The sequence below is a fragment of the Aedes albopictus genome, chromosome 3 (genome assembly GCF_035046485.1).
Source record: "Aedes albopictus strain Foshan chromosome 3, AalbF5, whole genome shotgun sequence".
In the NCBI taxonomy this organism is placed as follows: domain Eukaryota; kingdom Metazoa; phylum Arthropoda; class Insecta; order Diptera; family Culicidae; genus Aedes; species Aedes albopictus.
In genome coordinates this window covers 260,428,055-260,449,828 of record NC_085138.1, presented here as the reverse complement: position 1 = coordinate 260,449,828, position 21,774 = coordinate 260,428,055, and the positions used below count along the sequence as shown (strand labels likewise).

Below are 21,774 nucleotides of genomic sequence, written 5' to 3'. Positions count from 1 at the left end.
TTTCAAAAAGTCTTTTTGGATTTTATTTTTGGAAATTCCAAGAGGAATTCCCTCGAAAATTCATGGAGGAATTCCTTTACAAATTCCGTTAGGAATGCCTTCAAAAATTCCTGGAGGAATTCTTTCGGAAATTCTGGGAGGAATTCCTTCGGAAATTGCTGGACGAATTCGTTTGAATATTCATGGAGGAAATCCTTTGGAAATTCCTGCAGGAATTCTTTCGGAAATTCATAGGGGAATTTCTTCGAAAATTCCTGGAGAAATCCCTCCGGAGTCCGGAATATCTTGGATGCATTCCTTCTGAAATTCGTGGAGCAATTATTTCGGAAATTCCTGGAGGAATTCCTTCGGAAATTCTTGGAGGAATTTCTTTAAAAATTCCCGGAGGAATTCCATTGGAACTCCCTGGAAGAATTCCTTTGGAAATTCCTTCGGAAATTTCTGGAGAAACTCTTTTGGAAATTCCCGAAGGATTTTTTTTTGAAATCCTAAGAAGAATTTCTTCAGAAATTCCAGGAGAAACTCTATCGGAAATTCCTGGAGAAATTGCTTTGGAAATTTCCAAAGGAATTTCTCCATGAATTTTCGATGTAATTCCACCAGGAATTTTGCAAAGGAATTCCTTCAGGATTTTCCGAATGAATTCCTCCATGTAATTCCGAGAGAATCCCTTCAGGAATTTCCGTGGCAATTCCTCCAGGAATTTCTGAAGGAAATCCTCCAGGAACTTCCGGAGAAATTCCTCCATGAAATTTCAGAAAAATTCCTCCACAAATTTCTGGAGGAATTACTCTAGGAATTTCCGGAGGAATTCCCCAGGAATTGCCGAAGGAATTCTTCCAGGAATTTTCAAGGGAATTCCTCTTGGAATTTTCAAAGGATTTCCTCCTGGGATTTCCGAAGGAATTCCTTCATGAATGTCCGAAAAAATCCCTCCATGAATTTTCGAAGGCATTCCTCCATGAATTGCCGAGCAAATTCCTCCAGGAATTTTGCCAAGGAATTTCTAAAGGATTTTCCGAAGGAATGCCTCCATGAATTTCCGAAGGAATTCCTCCAGAAATTTTCCGACGGAATTCCTCTACGGATTTCCGAAGAAATTCCTCGAGGAACTTCCGGAGAAATTTCTCGAGGAATTTCCGGAGGAATTCCTCCAGGAAATACCGAAGGAATTCCTCATGAATTTCTGAAGGAATTCCTTCAGGAATTTTGCGAAGGAGATCCTAAAGCATTTTCCGAAGGAGTTCCTCCATGAATTTCCGAAGGAATTGCTCCAGAAATTTTCCGAAAGAATTCATTCACGAATTTCTGAAGAAATTCCTCCACGAATTTTCAAAGGAATTCCTCCAGGAATTTCCTGAGAAATTCCTCCATGAATTTCCGGCTGAATTTCTGCAGAAATTTCCGGAGGAAATCCTCCAGGAATTACCGAAGGAGATCCTCCAGGAATTTTCAAAGAAATTCCTTCTGCAATTTCCGAAGGAATTCCTCCTGGAATTTCCGAAGGAATTCCTTCATAAATTTCCGAAGGAATTCCTTCAAGAATTTCCGAGGAAATTCCTGCAGTTATTTTCGGTGGAATTCCTCCAGGGATTTTCAAAGGAATTTCACCTGGAATTTTCAAAGGATTTCCTGCCGGAATTTCCGAAGGAATTCTTTCATGAATGTTCGAAGGAATTCCACCAGGAATTTTCGAAAGAATTTCTCCAGGAATTCCTTCACTAATTTCCGAAGGAGTTCCTCCATAAATTTCAGAAGGAATTCCTCCAGGACTTTTGCGAAGGAATCGCTCAAGGATTTTCTGAAGGAATTCCTCCAGAAATTTCAGGAAGGAATTTCTCCAGGTATTTCCGAAGGAATTACTCCAGGAATTTCCGAAGAAATTCCTCTAGGAATTCCCGAAGGAAATCCTCCACGAATTCTCGAAGGTATTCCTCCAAGAATTTCCGAGGGAATTCCTCCAGGATTTTCCCGAAGAACTCCTCCATGAGTTTCCGGAGGAGTTTGTCCAGGAATTTCCGTAGGAATTCCTCCAGGAATTTTCAAAGGAATTTCTCCTGGAATTTTCAAAGGATTTTCTCCTGAATTTCCGAAGGAATTCCTCTACGAATTTCGAAAGAAATCCCTCCCGGAATTTCTAAAGAAATTTCTTATGGATTTGCCTTGAAATACCTCCAAAAATTTCCGAATGAATTCCTCCAAAAATTTCCTTAGGATTTTCTCACATAATCCTCAAACGTGTTTCTGAAGGAATATTTAAAGAAGTTTTTCAAGTTTTCGTAGGAGTTCCGCATTACATTATTGAAGGAATTTCTTGAGGAATTTCCGAAGAAACTTCTCAAGGATCTTTCACTGGAATTCCTTGACGAATTTCGTAAAGATTTGTTTAAAAAAACGAAAAAATCCTCAACGAACTTATCAAACAATTTCTCACGAAATTTCCGAAGGTATTCCATAAGACATTTCAGACATATGTCAAAAAAATTTCCAAACGACCTCCTTTAACAATTTCCGAATTTTCCTCATCAAGGCATTTTTAAAGGAATTCTTCAAAGAATTTTCGCATGAGTTTCTCTAGGAAAGAAAAAATCACAAAAAGCATTTCTTCAGGAATTTCCGAAATATTTTTTCAAGGAAGTTTTGAAAGATTTTTATAGAAATTCCTTATAGAATTTCAAAAGGGATATCTCATGAGACTTTTTGTGAATTTTTTTCAATATTTTCGAAAGAATTGTTTCAGGAACTTGGGAAGGAACTCTCACAGAAATTTCCGGATGAATTCCTCCAAGAATTTTTAAAGGTATTCCTCAAGGAATTTTCGGAAGAATTCCTCACGAAAACTCCGAAGGAGTTCCTCAAGGAATATTCTAAATCTATTTCAAAGAACTTCCTCAAGGAATTCCCGAAGAATCTTCTAAAGGAAGTCGTAGAAGAACTCTCGAAGGAATGTCTAATGGAATTTCTAAAGGAGTTTTAGAAATGAAGGAATTCCTCAAGAAATTTCTGAAGAATTTGTCAAGAAATTTCCAGTGGAATTCCTCAAGGATTTTCGAAATAAATTCCTGAAATTATTTTTTAATTGATTCCTTAAAAAAAATTCCGAATGCATTCCGAATATTCCTCCAGGAATTTCCGAAGGAATTCCTTTAGAAATTTTCAAAGATTTTTTTCCGGTAATTCCGAAGGAATTCATTAAAGGATTTTTCGAAGAAATTTCTCCAAAAATTTCTTAGAGTATTCCTCAAAGAAAGGAGTCTTAGTTTGATTGGAATTTTTGAAAGAATTCCCGGAGAAATTTTTAAAGTATTTTCTGGAGCTTCTCAAACGGATTTCTGGTGAAATTAAGAATGATATTTGTAAAGAATTACTGGGGAAATATTCAATATAGTGCATGGTGAAATTCGTAATAAATCTTCTGAAGAAATTATTGAAGAAATTTCTGAAGGTATTCCCAACGGCATTAGTGCAAGTTTTCCGAAGGAAATTTCTGCTGGAATATCTACAATAAAATAACCTGGACAAATATTAAAGAAATTTCTGGAGAAACTGCTGGATAAATTCAAATTCATGATGGCATTTGTTAAGAAATTCCTGAAGCAATATCTTGAGGAATTCCTCAGGATTATAATCATATATGATTCTTCCATTGAACCATTCCTGTTAATCACCCATATTTCATACTTCACTTTTATTTTTTTTTAAATGATGAAGTATTTGAACTCCTTGTTACTGCAAAGTGGTTTTCAGTGTAAGGGTGCTCGCCCCCCCCTGGCCGAAAAGCTGGCTACGCCCTTGCATTCTGGAGTTGTCTTCCGGATCGGAACAATTCCGAAAGGGCTCTTTGCAACAATGCCCGCATATATACTTGTACCAAGTTGTTGAAAAACTTCCAGTGCAACATTCAGATGGATTCCTTTGAGCAATTTCAGGAGATACCAATTCCTGAAAGCAACTCTGCTGTACTTCTTAACCGCCCCACAAAGATATTTTTGGAGGAAGCCCTTGAGCTTTTTTTTTTAAATTCCCTGCAATAATTCTTTGAGATTGTTCTGGGGAAAATTTTGCAGAACCATTTGGAGCAATTTCTTAAGAAAACCAAAAGTTTTTTTTATAAATCCCAGGCTTAACAAAATTCAGGTAGAGTTCTGAAGATAAGAAGCATTTGATCCAATCACAATTGTAAATTAGCCTTAGAAGCATTTGATAGGTGCGTTCAATGTTACCGTTAGTATAAAAATATCTTGAAATTCCATACGTGATCATTACTGATTTTGAGATAGTCAGATACGACCAAGTCTTCGTGGGTCAATAAACATGGAAAAAAAGGCTGAAATAAAAATACGGCGTTTTTTATTAGTTAAGTCGTAAAGAAACTACAACCACACTTGAAATGACATAAGTATTGATTACTTTTTTCATGCCACAAAAACGTACTTTGTGACTTCAGTTGGCATAGCATGGCAGAATCACTTGAAAAAAATCGTGGATGAAGTTGCAAAGATGAGTATAGCAAAGCAGATTTCGATACTATCTACAATAACATAGATGCACTTACCTCCCCACACCTGGCAAAGTCCTTGCAAGCGTTTTCATTTTATCACACCATCAATTAAAAGCGCTGAAAAAAGTCCTAAAGATATGCCCTTCTAGATAGCATTCCTTTTCTTTGCAACACCACATACTCCAGTGTCACTTTTAAGCACCGAACAATGCACTCTCGACAAAGAATTTTCCGAAACTAGTCACGCACTCCAGGCAAAGAACTTCCATAACTCTGCACAAATTCAAATGGATCAGTTATGGAAAAAACGCTTTTCAAAACTGAAAATCCAAACTGTGAATTACATACACACACATATGTAAATGCGGTTGTAGCATTGATGAAACCTGCCAGCAAGCAAACGACATTATTCTGATGATCTCAAAATAATCCTCATACGATAATTGCAGTTACGGGTACTACTGAGCTCTCTTCTCATCCAAGCATAGCTATCCACTTGTCAAGAAGGTTCATAAACTTGAAACAGAAACAGTCAGATGTTACATTTGGTATAACAAGTAGTACAACTAGTGTGTACAGTAGGGTCAAACTGATAGTTGAACCCTTGAGATCTTGCTAAAGAAGCAGAATCCATTGCTACCGATCTACCGCTGAAAAAAACTTTGTGACATTGGGCCTCAACCAATGTCTGAAGATTGTTACGTTCGATTGTCTGAGGTTCCAACATCATAACTCTACAGTCTACACGTCACCGTTTCAACCAGTTTCAACAGATTTCTCTCCGCCCGAAAAAACAACTTCCACCTACTGACTAAACTAATCGTTCATTTTAGAAGGGATCCGGCGGCACATTCCCAGACCCGCCGCTCGACCTACTGCCCCCAACAACGAGTAGCGACCCAAGTCCAAAGGCTAAACAAGTAAGCCTCTTAAAATGTCCGGTTCTCATGCATGTGGACTGTTGTAGACTGTGAACCGTGCATTGTGCATGTTGACTGGTGTGCCAAAACGTTCCCAGTTCTAAGCTGCTGCTGCTGCAGCACATATGACGAATTCGTACCGAGCTCCCTTCAGCAACGTAAGGCAAGCTTTCAACCCAGATGAATATCAAATCTATTCTGAAATGTGGTTATTGTATGGCTTTTTGTTCCGGGGAAACTGAACCCGGAGAATGATGAAGATGATGATGATGATGACGATTGTTCTGTGCTGGTGATGATGTGGATGATGACTTACGAAATGGGAAAGATAAATATGATTTAGCCAAAACAAAGCCAACAAACGAAAGGCGCCTCCGGAAGGGTTGCAGAACACAGAACAGACATATATTAGTCAAGAATATCTGTTGCTTCCAACAACAACACCAGGCAGGACAGCTCGAACAAGTTTGCACGTTGTGCTGTGGGGATACGGAATAATGTGTGTGTGGTAGCTCAGAGTGATAAGATTGCAGATTTTATCACCCCACTCAGTCAGCCGGGACCGACCAACTGCCCTGTCCGGATAGATACACTCACTACTGGAAGAATCCACATTTTCTTCATCGACACCGAGACCAGATCCAATCAACACAATTCCACTTAGTGACGACGGAGGCGGAGTAGCAAAGCATCGTTGTTCCGGTTCCCTCCCCGGAATGATCCCTCCAATGCCATCGCCATTCCGGAAGACAAGAAAGTCTAATTGGAAGACAAACAAAACAAATTTCAAGAAGTGTGTTGGGACGCTTGGAACTCGGCAGTCGTCCGTCCCTCTGGTCTTCGTCTGCGCTGCTCAAGTGTCACATTATCTAATGGAAACGCAGTATTATCCGCCGGCACTGGAACCACCGAAGCGGAATCGATTTTCCAAACAACCATCTCGACCACTGACTGCTGGATCAGGGAAAAAGAAACACTGATTTGCCGGTCCCGTTCGATGAAGTGCCAAATCCGGGGTGGAAAAGAAGGTTGAACGAATACTTTCGTCCGAGAATGACATCATCAACATCGATTGGAAAAACAAAATATCCATCAATCGATCCGGTTGAGGATGGAGGGTATCGGAACCCTTTCGGGAGATAACTGTGGATTCATAACAATGTGTCTATAGCAATCTTTCTGGATTTTTCAGATGGGGTATCCAGCGGTTGCTCTGGAAATCTCTCCAGAGATTCCTCTGGAAATCTCTCCAGAGATTTCTCTGGAAATCTTTCCAGAGATTTCTCTGGAAATCTCTCCAGAGATTTCTTTGAAAATCTCTCCAGAGATTTCTCTGAAAATCTCTCCAGAGATTTCTCTGGAAATCTCTCCAGAGATTTCTCTGGAAATCTCTCCAGAGATTTCTCTGGAAATCTCTCCAGAGATTTCTCTGGAAATCTCTCCAGAGATTTCTCTGGAAATCTCTCCAGAGATTTCTCTGGAAATCTCTCCAGAGATTTCTCTGGAAATCTCTCCAGAGATTTCTCTGGAAATCTCTCCAGAGATTTCTCTCTAAATCCCTCCAGAGATTTCTCTGAAAATCCCTCCAGAGATTTCTCTGGAAATTTCTCCAGAGATTTCTCTGGAAATTTCTCCAGAGATTTCTCTGGAAATTTCTCCAGAGGTTTCTCTGGAAATTTCTCCAGAGATTTCTCTGGAAATTTCTCCAGAGATTTCTCTGGAAATTTCTCCAGAGATTTCTCTGGAAATTTCTCCAGAGATTTCTCTGGAAATTTCTCCAGAGATTTCTCTGGAAATTTCTCCAGAGATTTCTCTGGAAATTTCTCCAGAGATTTCTCTGGAAATTTCTCCAGAGATTGCTCTGGAAATTTCTTCAGCGATTTCTCTGGAAATCTCTCCAGAGATTTCTCTGGAAATCTCTCCAGAGATTTCTCTGGAAATCCCTCCAGAGATTTCTCTGGAAATCTCTCCAGTGATTTCTCTGGAAATCACTCCAGAGATTTCTCTGGAAATCTCTCCAGTGATTTCTCAGGAAATCTCTCCAGAGATTTCTCTGGAAATCTCTCCAGAGATTTCTCTGAAAATCGCTTCAGAGATTTCTCTGGAAATCTCTCCAGAGATTTCTCTGGAAATCTTTCCAGAGATTTCTCTGGAAATCTCTCCAGAGATTTCTCTGGAAATCGCTTCAGAGATTTCTCTGGAAATCTCTCCAGAGATTTCTCTGGAAATCTCTCCAGAGATTTCTCTGGAAATCTCTCCAGAGATTTCTCTGGAAATCTCTCCAGAGATTTCTCTGGAAATCTTTCCAGAGATTTCTCTGGAAATCTCTCCAAATATTTCTCTGGAAATCTCCCAAGAGATTTCTCTGGAAATCTCTCCAGAGATTTCTCTGGAAATCTCTCCAGATATTTCTCTGGAAATCTCTCCAGATATTTCTCTGGAAATCTCTCCAGATATTTCTCTGGAAATCTCTCCAGAGATTTCTCTGGAAATCTCTCCAGAGATTTCTCTGGAAATCTCTCCAGAGATTTCTCTGGAAATCTCTCCAGAGATTTCTCTGGAAATCTCTCCAGAGATTTCTCTGGAAATCTCTCCAGAGATTTCTCTGGAAATCTCTCCAGAGATTTCTCTGGAAATCTCTCCAGAGATTTCTCTGGAAATCTCTCCAGAGATTTCTCTGGAAATCTCTCCAGAGATTTCTCTGGAAGTCTCTCCAGAGATTTCTCTGGAAATCTCTCCAGAGATTTCTCTGGAAATCTCTCCAGAGATTTCTCTGGAAATCTCTCCAGAGATTTCTCTGAAAATCGCTTCAGAGATTTCTCTGGAAATCTCTCCAGAGATTTCTATGGAAATCTCACCAAAGATTTCTCTGGAAACCTCTTCACGGATTTTTCTTTGGAAATCTCTCCAGAATTTTCTCTGGAAATCTCTCTAGAGTTTTCTCTGGGAATCTCTCCAATTTCTCTGAATATTTTTCCAGAGAGTTCTTCGGAAATCTCTCCAGAGATTTATCTGGAAATCTATTTCTCCGGATATTTTTCCAGAGATTCCTTCGGATATTTTTCCAGAGATTTCTCCCGATATTTTTCCAGAAATTTCTCCGGAAATCTCTCCAGAGATTTAACCGTAAATCTCTCCAGAGATTTCTCTGGACATCTCTCCAGAGATTTCTCTGAAAGTTTCTTCAGATATTTCTATAGGAATCTCTCCTTTGTTCATCCACCGGCGTCCTGCACATCGCCGAAGATGAGAGATTTCTCTGGGAGCTTCTTCAAATATTTCTTTAGATATCGCTTTAAAGATATCTCTGGAAATCTCTCCTGAGTTTCCTGAAATTTTTCCGAGAATCTCTCCAGAGACTCCTTCAAGAATATATCTAGAGCTTCCTGAGATTTCTCCGAGAATCACTTCAGAGACTTCTCCGAGAATCTCACTAGAGATTCTTCCTGTTAAATCTCCAGAGATTCCTCCGGGAATCTCTACAGAGATTCCCCCGGGAATCTCTCCAGAGTTTCCTCCGGGAATCTCTCCAGGGATTCCTCCGGGAATCTCTCCAGGGATTCCTCCGGGAATCTCTCCAGGGATTCCTCCGGGAATCTCTCCAGGGATTCCTCCGGGAATCTCTCCAGGGATTTCTCCGGGAATCTCTCCAGGGATTCCTCCGGGAATCTCTCCAGGGATTCCTCCGGGAATCTCTCCAGGGATTCCTCCGGGAGTCTCTCCAGGGATTCCTCCGGGAATCTCTCCAGGGATTCCTCCGGGAATCTCTCCAGGGATTCCTCCGGGAATCTCTCCAGGGATTCCTCCGGGAATCTCTCCAGGGATTCCTCCGGGAATCTCTCCAGGGATTCCTCCGGGAATCTCTCCAGGGATTCCTCCGGGAATCTCTCCAGGGATTCCTCCGGGAATCTCTCCAGGGATTCCTCCGGGAATCTCTCCAGGGATTCCTCCGGGAATCTCTCCAGGGATTCCTCCGGGAATCTCTCCAGGGATTCCTCCGGGAATCTCTCCAGGGATTCCTCCGGGAATCTCTCCAGGGATTCCTCCGGGAATCTCTCCAGGGATTCCTCCGGGAATCTCTCCAGGGATTCCTCCGGGAATCTCTCCAGGGATTCCTCCGGGAATCTCTCCAGGGATTCCTCCGGGAATCTCTCCAGGGATTCCTCCGGGAATCTCTCCAGGGATTCCTCCGGGAATCTCTCCAGGGATTCCTCCGGGAATCTCTCCAGGGATTCCTCCGGGAATCTCTCCAGGGATTCCTCTGGGAATCTCTCCAGGGATTCCTCCGGGAATCTCTCCAGGGATTCCTCCGGGAATCTCTCCAGAGATTCCTCCGGGAATCTCTCCAGGGATTCCTCCGGGAATCTCTCCAGGGATTCCTCCGGGAATCTCTCCAGGGATTCCTCCGGGAATCTCTCCAGGGATTCCTCCGGGAATCTCTCCAGGGATTCCTCCGGGAATCTCTCCAGGGATTCCTCCGGGAATCTCTCCAGGGATTCCTCCGGGAATCTCTCCAGGGATTCCTCCGGGAATCTCTCCAGGGATTCCTCCGGGAATCTCTCCAGGGATTCCTCCGGGAATCTCTCCAGGGATTCCTCCGGGAATCTCTCAAGGGATTCCTCCGGGAATCTCTCCAGGGATTCCTCCGGAAATCTCTCCAGGGATTCCTCCGGGAATCTCTCCAGGGATTCCTCCGGGAATCTCTCCAGGGATTCCTCCGGGAATCTCTCCAGGGATTCCTCCGGGAATCTCTCCAGGGATTCCTTTTCTCCAGCGAAATATCCCGAAGACATTTTTTCCTTATCTGACAAGAATAGTATTATTTTTTTAAACAATACCCTTTTTCGCTGTACAATAAAACTGATAAAACCCGACTTTAAGTAATTTTCAAGAATCAGCCTCTACCCGTTTGCAAAAGCAAAATCCTTTGTAACCCAGACAGAGAACACTCCAGCAGCTCACTTATTGTCAACATTCCAACAAAAAAAAGGCAAAGAAAAAAAAACTGCCCATTTCACCACCACCAATTGTGTTGACCTTTTGGTCCCTGCCCTGCCCATAGAAATGGGGTTATCTGGCCATCTGCTGATGGGCACGAAGACATCGCCCACCGCGCCGCATAGAGCTATCTCTTCTCCGCATCTCTCCTCCATTCTACTTAGTGCTTGCAAAGCCGCACAGAATTGGCTTCCGTTTTTATCTCTTCATTAAAATGCTTCTCTCACAATCAAGCCAACTCGGGCGGGTAGGGATGGTGTGTCACACTCACTGCCTGGTGGGTCCTTTCGGTTTTCGCTTTTCTTTTTCATTCCGTGGGGGGTGCTTGTGTGACAACAAAGGGAAAATGGTTTTTGCGACTGTTAGGGAACTCGAATATAGAAAGGCGCATGAACGCTTCAATATTCCAGAAGACTATGGCTGCACTCACCAGACTACCCCTACAATCATCAGTCGGTCATTCAAAGTGCCGGCCTGTATAAATTGCTAGCCGCCCAGTTGGCGGTCGCCTCTCACAGCCACGACGGCGACGGAAACGGAAATCTTCCGGCTGCTGCATGATAAACGGAAAAATAGGCTGTGCCCATCCAATAGAACAATAACAAAAAAAGCAAAAAGCATCCACTGATGTAAGCAATGACTCCAGAAAACAGCCTATATAACGAACCGGCTAATTACCATCCCCTGTGAGGCGTAATTAGTTCCGCTCAGGTCGTTGAAAAACGAGCCCACGACTCATCGACACATGCACTGCGCACGGGGGACGCACTATATCCTAGCGTCCGTACCGAGAGTACCCGAGCTCACCGGGACCCTCCGGATTTAATTAAGCTAATTTAATTTTATTACGTCACAATTTACTCTCCTCGTTTCGCCACACCCCCGGCTCGACCAAAAACGAGCGCAAAAATCCCAACTGAATTAATTACTTATCCTGAGTCATGTTACCCACGCAGCCTCCCCTCAGGAACCGATTTAACATAACATTATAATCCCAGTTTCAAGTGGTGCATACCCTCATAAATGCTAACGATTTTCTTCGCTTTTTTCCTTCTCTCATTACAGGTAAAACATCGGATCTTTGCCCTCACTGGCACACAACTCATCACCCCTTAAGAACAAAAAACAAAACGCAATCAATGTAGTAAATATCGGTAAGAAACGCTCCCGAAAAACTATGCCCAAGCGCCCATAAAGCTCCGGCTTGGTTTTTAATTAAATTCCGGACGTCCTGGGTGGTGATGATGCAGCTAGGAACCAACCGAACTGCTGCTGGAACGTTAATGTTTGGGATAAAAATGTGTGTGGACTTAAGCTTTGCCGCTCGGAGGCTCCCAGCAGCAGAGGCGGCGCGGTCAGAGACTCGAGGCTATAGGCATATTTGTGGATTACTACTGATGGTACCCTGTGTGTGTAATAATCAAAGCCAGCTAACGCCACGCTGCTGGCTGGCTGGAAGTCTTTGGTTGTCGTCGATGGAGTCTCGGGAAATTTATGACCCTTAATATGCGGAATGAAAAGTACATTCTCCGATGAAGTTTGACCATAAATTGTGCATTCAGTTTCTTTCTTTTTTCGGTGCGAATTTATTTGCGGTGGGCATTTTTGGTTGGTTGATTGTTTTTGAAAAGTCGTAGAATTTAGAGAGGGAAAACCACTGGAAATTCTTCTGAAAAGAATTCTGCAGTGAACATTAGGAAGTATCTCTGGAAGAACCCTGATCCCAGAGGCAATATCTACGAAACATCTCCTGAGGAGTACCTGAAGGACTTCCTGAAAGAACTCATCGAGGAATCTTTGGAGAATTCCCTGGAAGATTTCCAGACAACTTTGGAGAAAATTCAGAAGAAATTCCTAGATTAGCTTTGGGTGGAACCTCTAGCAGAATTTAGAGAGTAATCCTTGACGAAATCCCGAGATAAATTCTTGGAAGAATCTATGGAGTAGCCCCAGGAAGTATTCTTAAAATAAAAACCCGATGAGAAATTTTTGGAAAAAACTCCGGAAGAACCCCTGAGAATTCCAGGAGAAATTCTGGGAGGATTCCTTGGAATAATCTCGAAAGCAATCTCTGCAGAGATCTCTGTAATGAAAATATGATGGAATTCCGGGATGAATCAGTTAAATCCGGAAAAACTCACGTTAGAAATCTCTGGAGAAATTCCGGAAGAATTATCTCGAAATGAAAGATTCCTGGAAAATGACTGGAAGAATCGACTATATCTATCAGTACATCGGAGATGTAATACAAGCATTTAAGTGGTCAGGCCTACCGTGCATTGTTGATTCTACAAAACAATTATTTAGTGGGACTTCTCGTACCACCCACTCAGTTTTATAAAAAAAATCAAATTCGTGAAAATTGGAGGGAGTGACGTGGCTAACAATGTTAATGTCACTCCTTGGTCCTCTTCTTCCTGGAGTGGAACACACTCCGTGTCCTGACCGTGTAGGCCTATGAGCAGGCGCCATTATTCGTTCTCTAAACTGAAACAAATTACTGTTGTCTGAGCATGTGTCTGAGCATGGTCTATGAGCATCCCTTTAAAAGAAAAGAAAGGATACAGTCAGAAACGATCTCACCAATTTACGATTGATATCAGAGAATCGCAGACCACACAACGCTTTTTAAGACTTCAAATTGCTGCACAAGAGATTAGCCAATCTAGGGCTGAAAATCTATGTAATAAAGAAATAACTATAATAATTTGGATAGCGAACATACACACATTTGCAAGATTTTTTGTGAATGACCGAAACCAAAATTTCTAGGTTAGTTAAAGCAGAATTCATAGAGAATTCGGTGTTAAAAGTTCTGGAAATTTTTTTTGAAAAATTATCGTAGGAATGATTTTATAAACACTTTCTTCTTCTTCTTTATGGCTCCATGTCCCTACTGGGACTTGGCCTGCCTCACTTCAACTAAGTGTTCTTTGAGCACTTCCACAGTTATTAATTAAAGAGCTTTCTTTGCCTGTCATTGCAAGAATTTGTATACTGTTAGGCAATGACAATGACAAATTATGACCAGGGAATCGAAAAAAATGTCCTCGACTGGAACGGGAATCGAACAGGCCGTCTCCGGATTGGCGATCCATAGCCTTAACCACTAGACTAACTGGAGACCCTCGTTAAAAGATTTGCTGTTACTAGAAGATTCCTTGAGATAATTACTCCATTACACCTTGAAGATGATCAAAACATTCTTCGAAACAGATATTCATCAACAAAATCATTGAAGTATTCTTTATGGAATTCCTCCTAAAATTCTTTCAGAAATTTAGCTATACGCCAAAGGAAATCCTCTGGAGATATTTCCAGTATTCTTAACAGAGATTCTTCTAAGTATCTCTTCTTCTCTTCATCTAGGAATCTCTCTCTAGGGATTCAACTAGGAATCTCTCCAGAGATTCTTCTATGAAGCTCTTCAGAGATTTCCCTGGAAAACTCTGCAGAGAATCCTCTGGGAAACTTACTAGAAATTCCTCTGGGACACTTTCTAGAGATTTCTCTGGGAAACTATCCAGAGACTCCTTTGGGGAAATCTGCAGAGATTCCTCAGGGAATCTTTCCAGAGATTCCTCTGGAAAACTCACTGGATGTACTTCTGGGGAACTCTCCGAAGATTCCTCTGAGAATCTCTCCAGAGATATGTCTGGGAATCTCTCCAGATATATCTCTGGGAATCTTTCCATAGATATCTCTGAGAATCTCTCCAGAGATTCCTCTGGGAGTCTCACCAAAGATTCCTCTGGGAATCTCTCCAAAGATTCATCTAGGAATCTCTCCACAGATACCCCTCGGAATTTCTCCAGAGATTCCTCTGGGAATTTCTCCAGACATTCCTCTGCGAATCTCTCCAGAGATTCCACTGAGAATCTCTCCAGAGATTCCACTGGGAATCTCTCCAGAGATTCCGCTGGAAATACCTCCAGAGATTCCGCTGGGAATCTTTCCAACCGTTCAGACTGTCGCAGCTAGATATAACAAATATTTCAAAATCATGTTAAATATGTAGTTACATTGTTTTGATTTCGAAAAGGAAGATCGAATAATGCATAGAACCACTTGTTTGAGAGAAGATAGCTAAATATTCATCTAAAGTTAAAATGAATTCTGATTGCAACTAATTACTTTTCTTTCGCAATGAAAATGTGAATTTATTCTCATAACAACATATACAAGGAAATGCTTCCGATGTGATAAATCGTTAACCAGTCAAAGCCCTCCATTTGAAATCCATTTTCCACTGCTATCGGAAGCAGAAAAAAGTCCAATTCATCCATCGTCCCATATCGGAAGGGGAGCTCGAATAATCAACTCTCATTTCCAGTGCATTACTCCTGTTTAACAGACGAAAACAAAAGACCCAGAATGCCATAAATTCCTATTAAAATACCACCATCAACAACGCCAACACTTTCACCCAGTGGACCCGAGAGCGAAAGTCGAGCAGAACCAGGATGTCGACGACAACGACGACGACGAAAAACGACGCCAGCCAGGATCTGTGATGGTTCCGTTCAGCTAAGTCGGAAACATTCCTCTCCCACCAGACTGTCTCGTTATTTTTCATTTCCCTAATATTTCCTTCCTACTCGGTTTTCTGCAGCTTCGCCCAGTCCAAACGGGTTGCTGGCCCTGGCCGTCCCATCCTCACTCGTTCCGCCCCGTTGTTGTTCCATGGGTACAGGACATAAAAACAAAAGGAGATCCCTGGCGCCGAAAGCATCGGATCACCACAATCAAACAATGCACATGGACGAGTGTGTACTTGAATCCACCACCCTACCCCATCCCTGCGACTCCCCAGTCAGTCACTGGACGGACGATATCACATTCACAAGGATCCCAGGGTAAAAGAACAACCATTCTCGAGATACTACCCCGGCCACTCAGCTTCAGCCAGCACCAGCCAGCCAGCAACCGGTTTCATACTCATCGTCGTCGTTCGTGTCCGCTGCTGGTTGTGCCACAGTCATAGAGAAACAAATATTTATAAACTTAAATAAACTGCCCCACTCAGCCCCCCCAAGCGGGACCCCAAAACAACCGAGCACAACCTCTAAAACAATAGGAATCTCGTGGGAGGACCACGTCACAGCGTGGCAGCAGTAGCTAGCTAACAAAACGATAGTTTTTCCCAGTCATCACATTTGGTCCTGAACCGCGGGGCTGGGTTCTAGTCGGCGAAGTGAACGACGATGACGATGATGCCAACGACGACACAAGGCTGGACGTCACGCGGGGTATGTTTGTTTACTTCTTCTACACGCCATACGAGCCGCTCGCACAAACCTCCACATCCAATATAGCCGGATTTTGGTGTCACATTTCTCGGTACAAACATGTTGAGTTTATGATCTGGCTAGCATTCGACAGGAAACGGATGTGACGAAAATGGGTCACCTCACGTCGCGTCCATCCATCAAGAGGCTCTTTATCTCTGCAAATTTCGGCTTGTGGTACAAAGCCATTGCGAGATGCGTTGAGTTTCTGGTGAATCTTCCGTGTTTCTTGAGAGCTGCACAGTTCCATTTTCTCGCACTCCACTTCTTCTAGGGGGCATTCCTTCTCCCGAGAAAAACGGATCCACTGTTTTCGCTTCTGTTTGTATTGTTCAACGTTCTGCCGGGTTCCGTGTGGCAGCATCACCACCCGTGCTGCGCTTTTCTCATCCAAAACCGATCAGCACTTCTGTCGACTCCGTTCCACGTAAGGACTCTCAGCTGCGTCGTTACTGATTGCTTTGACTACACTCCAGCAGTCCTCTATAGGGGGCACATCGAGCTCTCCCTCGTCTGGCAACGTTACCCCGAGATTCTCCGAGTATGCTGTGGCAGCATACTCAAAAATGCAGTGCAATCAGCATGCTTCATATTAGTAGCCCACGAAATACCTGCTATAATGCCGTGTGGTCCATCGAAGTTCGATAACTCTATTCAGCTATTCGAATGCAATTATTCCGAAAATCATGTGGATGTTGCAGTTTTCCTCCTGTTGATGTCGCAGTTTTCCTCCGGAAATCTCTCCAGAGATTCCTCCGGAAATCTCTTCAGAGATTCCACCGGATATCTCTCCAGAGATTCCTCTGGAAATCTCTCCAGAGATACCACCGGAAATCTCTCCAGAGATTTCTCCGTAAATCTCTCCAGAGATTTCTCCGGAAATCTCTTCAGAGATTTCTCCGGAAATCTCTTCAGAGATTTCTCCGGAAATCTCTTCAGAGATTTCTCCGGAAATCTCTGCAGAGATTTCTCTGGAAATCTCTCCAGAGATTTCTCCGGAAATCTCTCCAGAGATTTCTCCGCAAATCTCTCCAGAGACTTCTCCGCAAATCTCTCCAGAGATTTCTCCGCAAATCTCTCCAGAGATTTCTCCGCAAATCTCTCCAGAGATTCCTCCGGAAATCTTTCCAGAGATTTCTTCGGAAATCTCTCCAGAGATTTCTCCGGAAAACTCTCCAGAGATTCCTCCGGAAATCTCTCCAGAGATTTCTCCGGAAATCTCTCCAGAGATTTCTCCGGAAATCTCTCCAGAGATTTCTCCGGAAATCTCTCCAGAGATTTCTCCGGAAATCTCTCCAGAGATTTCTCCGGAAATCTCTCCAGAGATTTCTCCGGAAATCTCTCCAGAGATTTCTCCGGAAATCTCTCCAGAGATTTCTCCGGAAATCTCTCCAGAGATTTCTCCGGAAATCCCTCCAGAGATTTCTCCGGAAATCCCTCCAGAGATTTCTCCGGAAATCCCTCCAGAGATTTCTCCGGAAATCCCTCCAGAGATTTCTCCGGAAATCTCTCCAGAGATTCCTCCGGAAATCTTTCCAGAGATTCATCCGGAAATCTCTCCAGAGATTCATCCGGAAATGTCTCCAGAGATTCCTCCGGAAATCTCTTCACAGATTTCTCTGGAAATCTTTCCAGAGATTTCTCCGTAAATCTCTCCAGAGATTTCTCCGGAAATCTCTCCAGAGATTTCAGCGGAAATCTCTCCAGAGATTTCTCCGGAAATCTCTTCTGAGATTTCTCCGGAAATCTCTCCAGAGATTTCTCCGGAAATCTCTCCAGAGATTTCTCCGGAAATCTCTTCTGAGATTTCTCCGGAAATCTCTCCAGAGATTTCTCCGGAAATCTCTCCAGAGATTTCTCCGGAAATCTTTCCAGAGATTTCTCCGGAAATCTCTCCAGAGATTTCTCCGGAAATCTCTCCAGAGATTTCTCCGGAAATCTCTCCAGAGATTTCTCCGGAAATCCCTCCAGAGATTTCTCCGGAAATCCCTCCAGAGATTTCTCCGGAAATCTCTCCAGAGATTCCTCCGGAAATCTTTCCAGAGATTCATCCGGAAATCTCTCCAGAGATTCATCCGGAAATGTCTCCAGAGATTCCTCCAGAAATCTCTTCACAGATTTCTCTGGAAATCTTTCCAGAGATTTCTCCGTAAATCTCTCCAGAGATTTCTCCGGAAATCTCTCCAGAGATTTCTCCGGAAATCTCTCCAGAGATTTCTCCGGAAATCTCTTCTGAGATTTCTCCGGAAATCTCTCCAGAGATTTCTCCGGAAATCTCTCCAGAGATTTCTCCGGAAATCTCTCCAGAGATTTCTCCGGAAATCCCTCCAGAGATTTCTCCGGAAATCCCTCCAGAGATTTCTCCGGAAATCCCTCCAGAGATTTCTCCGGAAATCTCTCCAGAGATTCCTCCGGAAATCTTTCCAGAGATTCATCCGGAAATCTCTCCAGAGATTCATCCGGAAATGTCTCCAGAGATTCCTCCGGAAATCTCTTCACAGATTTCTCTGGAAATCTTTCCAGAGATTTCTCCGTAAATCTCTCCAGAGATTTCTCCGGAAATCTCTCCAGAGATTTCTCCGGAAATCTCTCCAGAGATTTCTCCGGAAATCTCTTCTGAGATTTCTCCGGAAATCTCTCCAGAGATTTCTCCGGAAATCTCTCCAGAGATTTCTCCGGAAATCTCTCCAGAGATTTCTCCGGAAATCTCTCCAGAGATTTCTCCGGAAATCTCTCCAGAGATTTCTCCGGATAATTCTCCGGAAATCTTTCCAGAGATTTCTCCGGAAATTTCTCCAGAGATTTCTCTGGAAATCTTTCCAGACATTTTTCTGGAAATCTTTCCAGACATTTCTCTGGAAATTCCTCCAGCGATTTGTCTGGAAATGTCTCCAGAGATTTCTCTGGAAATCTCTCCAGAGATGTCTCTGGAAATCTCCCCAGAGATTTCTCTGGAAATCTCCCCAGAGATTTCTCTGGAAATCTCCCCAGAGATTTCTGTGGAAATCTCCCCAGAGATTTCTCTGGTAATCTCTCCAGAGATTCCTTTGGAAATCTCTCCAGCACTGCACCTGCGCAAGTTCATGTGGATGTCACAGTTTTCTGAGTATATTTGTTTGGTATGAGCCTCGTTGTAGGTGCATGAACTGCCGTTCAGTTGTCGTCATACGACTACACCGTACTGTGAAGTTGGAATGATGGGAAAGGGCCGTTCCATCACATTCTAACAGAATCAGTTGTACCTTTTATTGCTGAGCTTCCGCATGAAAATGGTAATCGCTGCCGTAAATGACTAAGTATTACATCTTGGAACACGGACGTCTTATACTAACACAGCTTCGATGAACGTCTAATAGCCTTAAGGATACAGTACAGAAATCCCCGGAACATGAACAACACTGTAAGCGAAATGTTATCTAATCGCATTCCGTTGGCATTCCCCCTTCTACCTCCTGTTCGTATTTCTACCACTTGTCACGTCACTTCATCGTCCATGTCATCGAATCATCAACGCCCGGCGTAAACATTTTTCGATCCACTTCTTAGAAGTCGAGCCTCCCCACCCCCAGTCCAGTCAGTCGGCGTCTCAGCTGTTAAATCTGTCATCAATACGAAAAGAAAAAGACTATCCCCAAACGATTGAGTGTGATACGTCGGTACGAAAGGAACGGGCACAAAGAATGTGTTTTGCGCGCGTTAACTCGTCCTCATCCTCTGACTTGACTGTGGCGGCGGTGACGGCTGTTCCGGGCGGAGAAAGTTCAGCATTATTATTTTAACGATCCTATACTTTTTTTTCGCTCTGGCTTTCCTATCGCTTTCCCGCTGCATAAATGGCCTTCCAAATAGAATCATAATCGTTAGGAAACTCGGCAAAACGGTGTACCGATTCCGGGAAGTCTGGCCACATAAAAAATAACTGAGAAACGACGACGGCAGCACGGCAGGGTACACTGACTGACTGTGTCGGATTGCCGCAGCATATTCGGCCTGCCTGTTTCTTCCTAGGCGTTTGGGCGTTTGGGTAAGGGCGCGCATTTCGAATCAAGTGCGAGGCGCAAGGCGTTCGGCTTGAGAGGTGGCAAAATATTGCTTTCTTGATAGCGCCAACGATTATTGCCACCCACCCACCGCAGAACGAGAAAAGTGTGCTCCTCGAAGTGCTCTCGTTTCAAGCTGCCAATATAATATCGTTATGGGGCTGTATCGATAGCGCTTTCGGTTTGTGTACCGAGATACTGACTGAAGGCTGTGAAATAGCGCAAAATGTTCGAATTCGGCGGGGGGAGCGCCGACGGGACAGATGTGAAGTAACGTTTTGGCGACACAGCTGAGTAATTCCCATCATGCACAAAAGTGCAAAATCAACACGACGACGATGGAAACGACCGGGCGGGGAAGAAACTCTGAAGGTTGGATTTTTTGCTCGATTACCTACTGTTGGCAGCAAAACAGTCCGAATGACAGGAGTAAATTAGCCTTTTCAGTTTGATTTTTCCATTAAAAGGCGGAAATTACTGTGCAGGAAAACACAGAGTCAACTCCCGACCCAGAACGGGTTATTTACCGACCATGAGTGGTCAGATATGGGAAAATGCAATTAAAATCTATCAAGCAGAGTGAAGTTGATCGTCTGGATAAAAATGTCCCGATTGCATTTTCGAATGTCACGGGAATTAATGCTTCGGTTGAGAGTGTGGGACGAGCTTTAACGAATTTAAAGATGAAGGCAAGAATTCTTAGAGTTTCAATATGGGAACTAAACTATCATAAACCAGTCGGAAAGCAAACATGTTTATTGGTCTGGGAGGGCCCTCGGCATCAACATATATTTGCGGTTTAATGTAATTTGCCAGCACCCGTGGGCACCAATGCAATGGACGTCGAATTCCTCGAAATACATTATTTTGGCCTCCAGTACCATTCGGAGGCGAACCAAACTACAACAGCCTAAGCCGGCGGAGATAATCATCATTACCGACCGCATCACGTTTGTAGAGAGCAAGCGTTCGCAAAACCCCTTGTATAGTCGAATCGTTCCATGTCCAATATTTTGCCGCCCGCCGCCGTAGCACCGACCGACCCCGTCGACGAACGTAGGAAGACCTCCAACCACGTAGACCGCAAAACTACAACCAACACCAACAGGCCGTCGATCCTGGCCGCCCCAACACGATAGAGTTGGAGAACATTCCTAGCTCATAAACCACAAATGGAGCGTTGGAAAAACTTTTGCTCCAGGACATGCTCATGAGGTCCTGCCCGGACTGCGCGGTGGTGCTGCGATGGCGAGATCGTTATTTGCAGCTAGATCCACTGCCGTGTGTTACTACAATCAGCAGCAATATTATGTGGGTTGCGAGTTGGGAGTGGGACGCTGATTCTGGGAAAATCAACTGCCAAACTGTTTGTCTCGCCACTTGCGCAGTTCTCCCCAACGACGACGACGACGACGGAATGGTGTTTATTTGAAAAGTTTTCCGGTGGAGAGGATTGAAATGATGCGTCCTGGAACGAGTTTTAGAGTCGGGTTTGAAGCGCAATTATAACAGTGGAATTCGGCTTGAACTATTACTGTAGCAAGTGTGTGCTGGAAACACAAATGCAGATCTTGCATTATAAATGAGAGTAATACGGGAGGCTCGAATACCTCATGAACTTTTGATAGTATTTTAAATTTGCTTTGACTTAAGAACTCTTGAAAGCATCAAATTCATGATTTTATATCTATTCGAATTTCTTCAAATAGGTACCAAACTCGCGTTCAAGAAATAAGTTTGAACATTCTATAACAACTTTAGAAACTTTGTTTGGCTACGATCATACGAAAGAGAGAAGTGTATGAAACGGTTTATCAATGCCAATAATGCCTGATTATTGAAATTCAAAATGTCAAAAACTACGACTTAGAGTAGAGAAACAATTGACATTTTTGCAATCTTCTTACTATTAACTTTTGTTATTTGAATATTTATGAATAATAATGGTGGATCCGAATGACAATATTTAAAAGATCCACTTTAATAAATAAATAAATAAAATAATAATAATAATGTAAAAATAAATT

At 43.1% G+C, this 21,774-nt stretch overlaps 1 protein-coding gene across 32 annotated transcripts in view; it reads left to right on the top strand.

Moving 5' to 3' along the window:
- Window positions 1–21,774, top strand: part of LOC115253893 (protein muscleblind) — a 1,330,915-nt gene that overhangs the window by 1,188,880 nt on the left and 120,261 nt on the right. Inside the window, exon 1 of one of the 32 annotated variants that reach the window (XM_062860472.1) lies at window positions 11,508–11,573. The exons of the other annotated variants lie outside the window; for them this stretch is intronic. The gene's annotated coding sequence lies outside the window, so the exon portion shown is untranslated. Of the gene's footprint in view, window positions 1–11,507; window positions 11,574–21,774 lie in introns of those variants that run through there. 32 annotated transcript variants of the gene reach the window in all.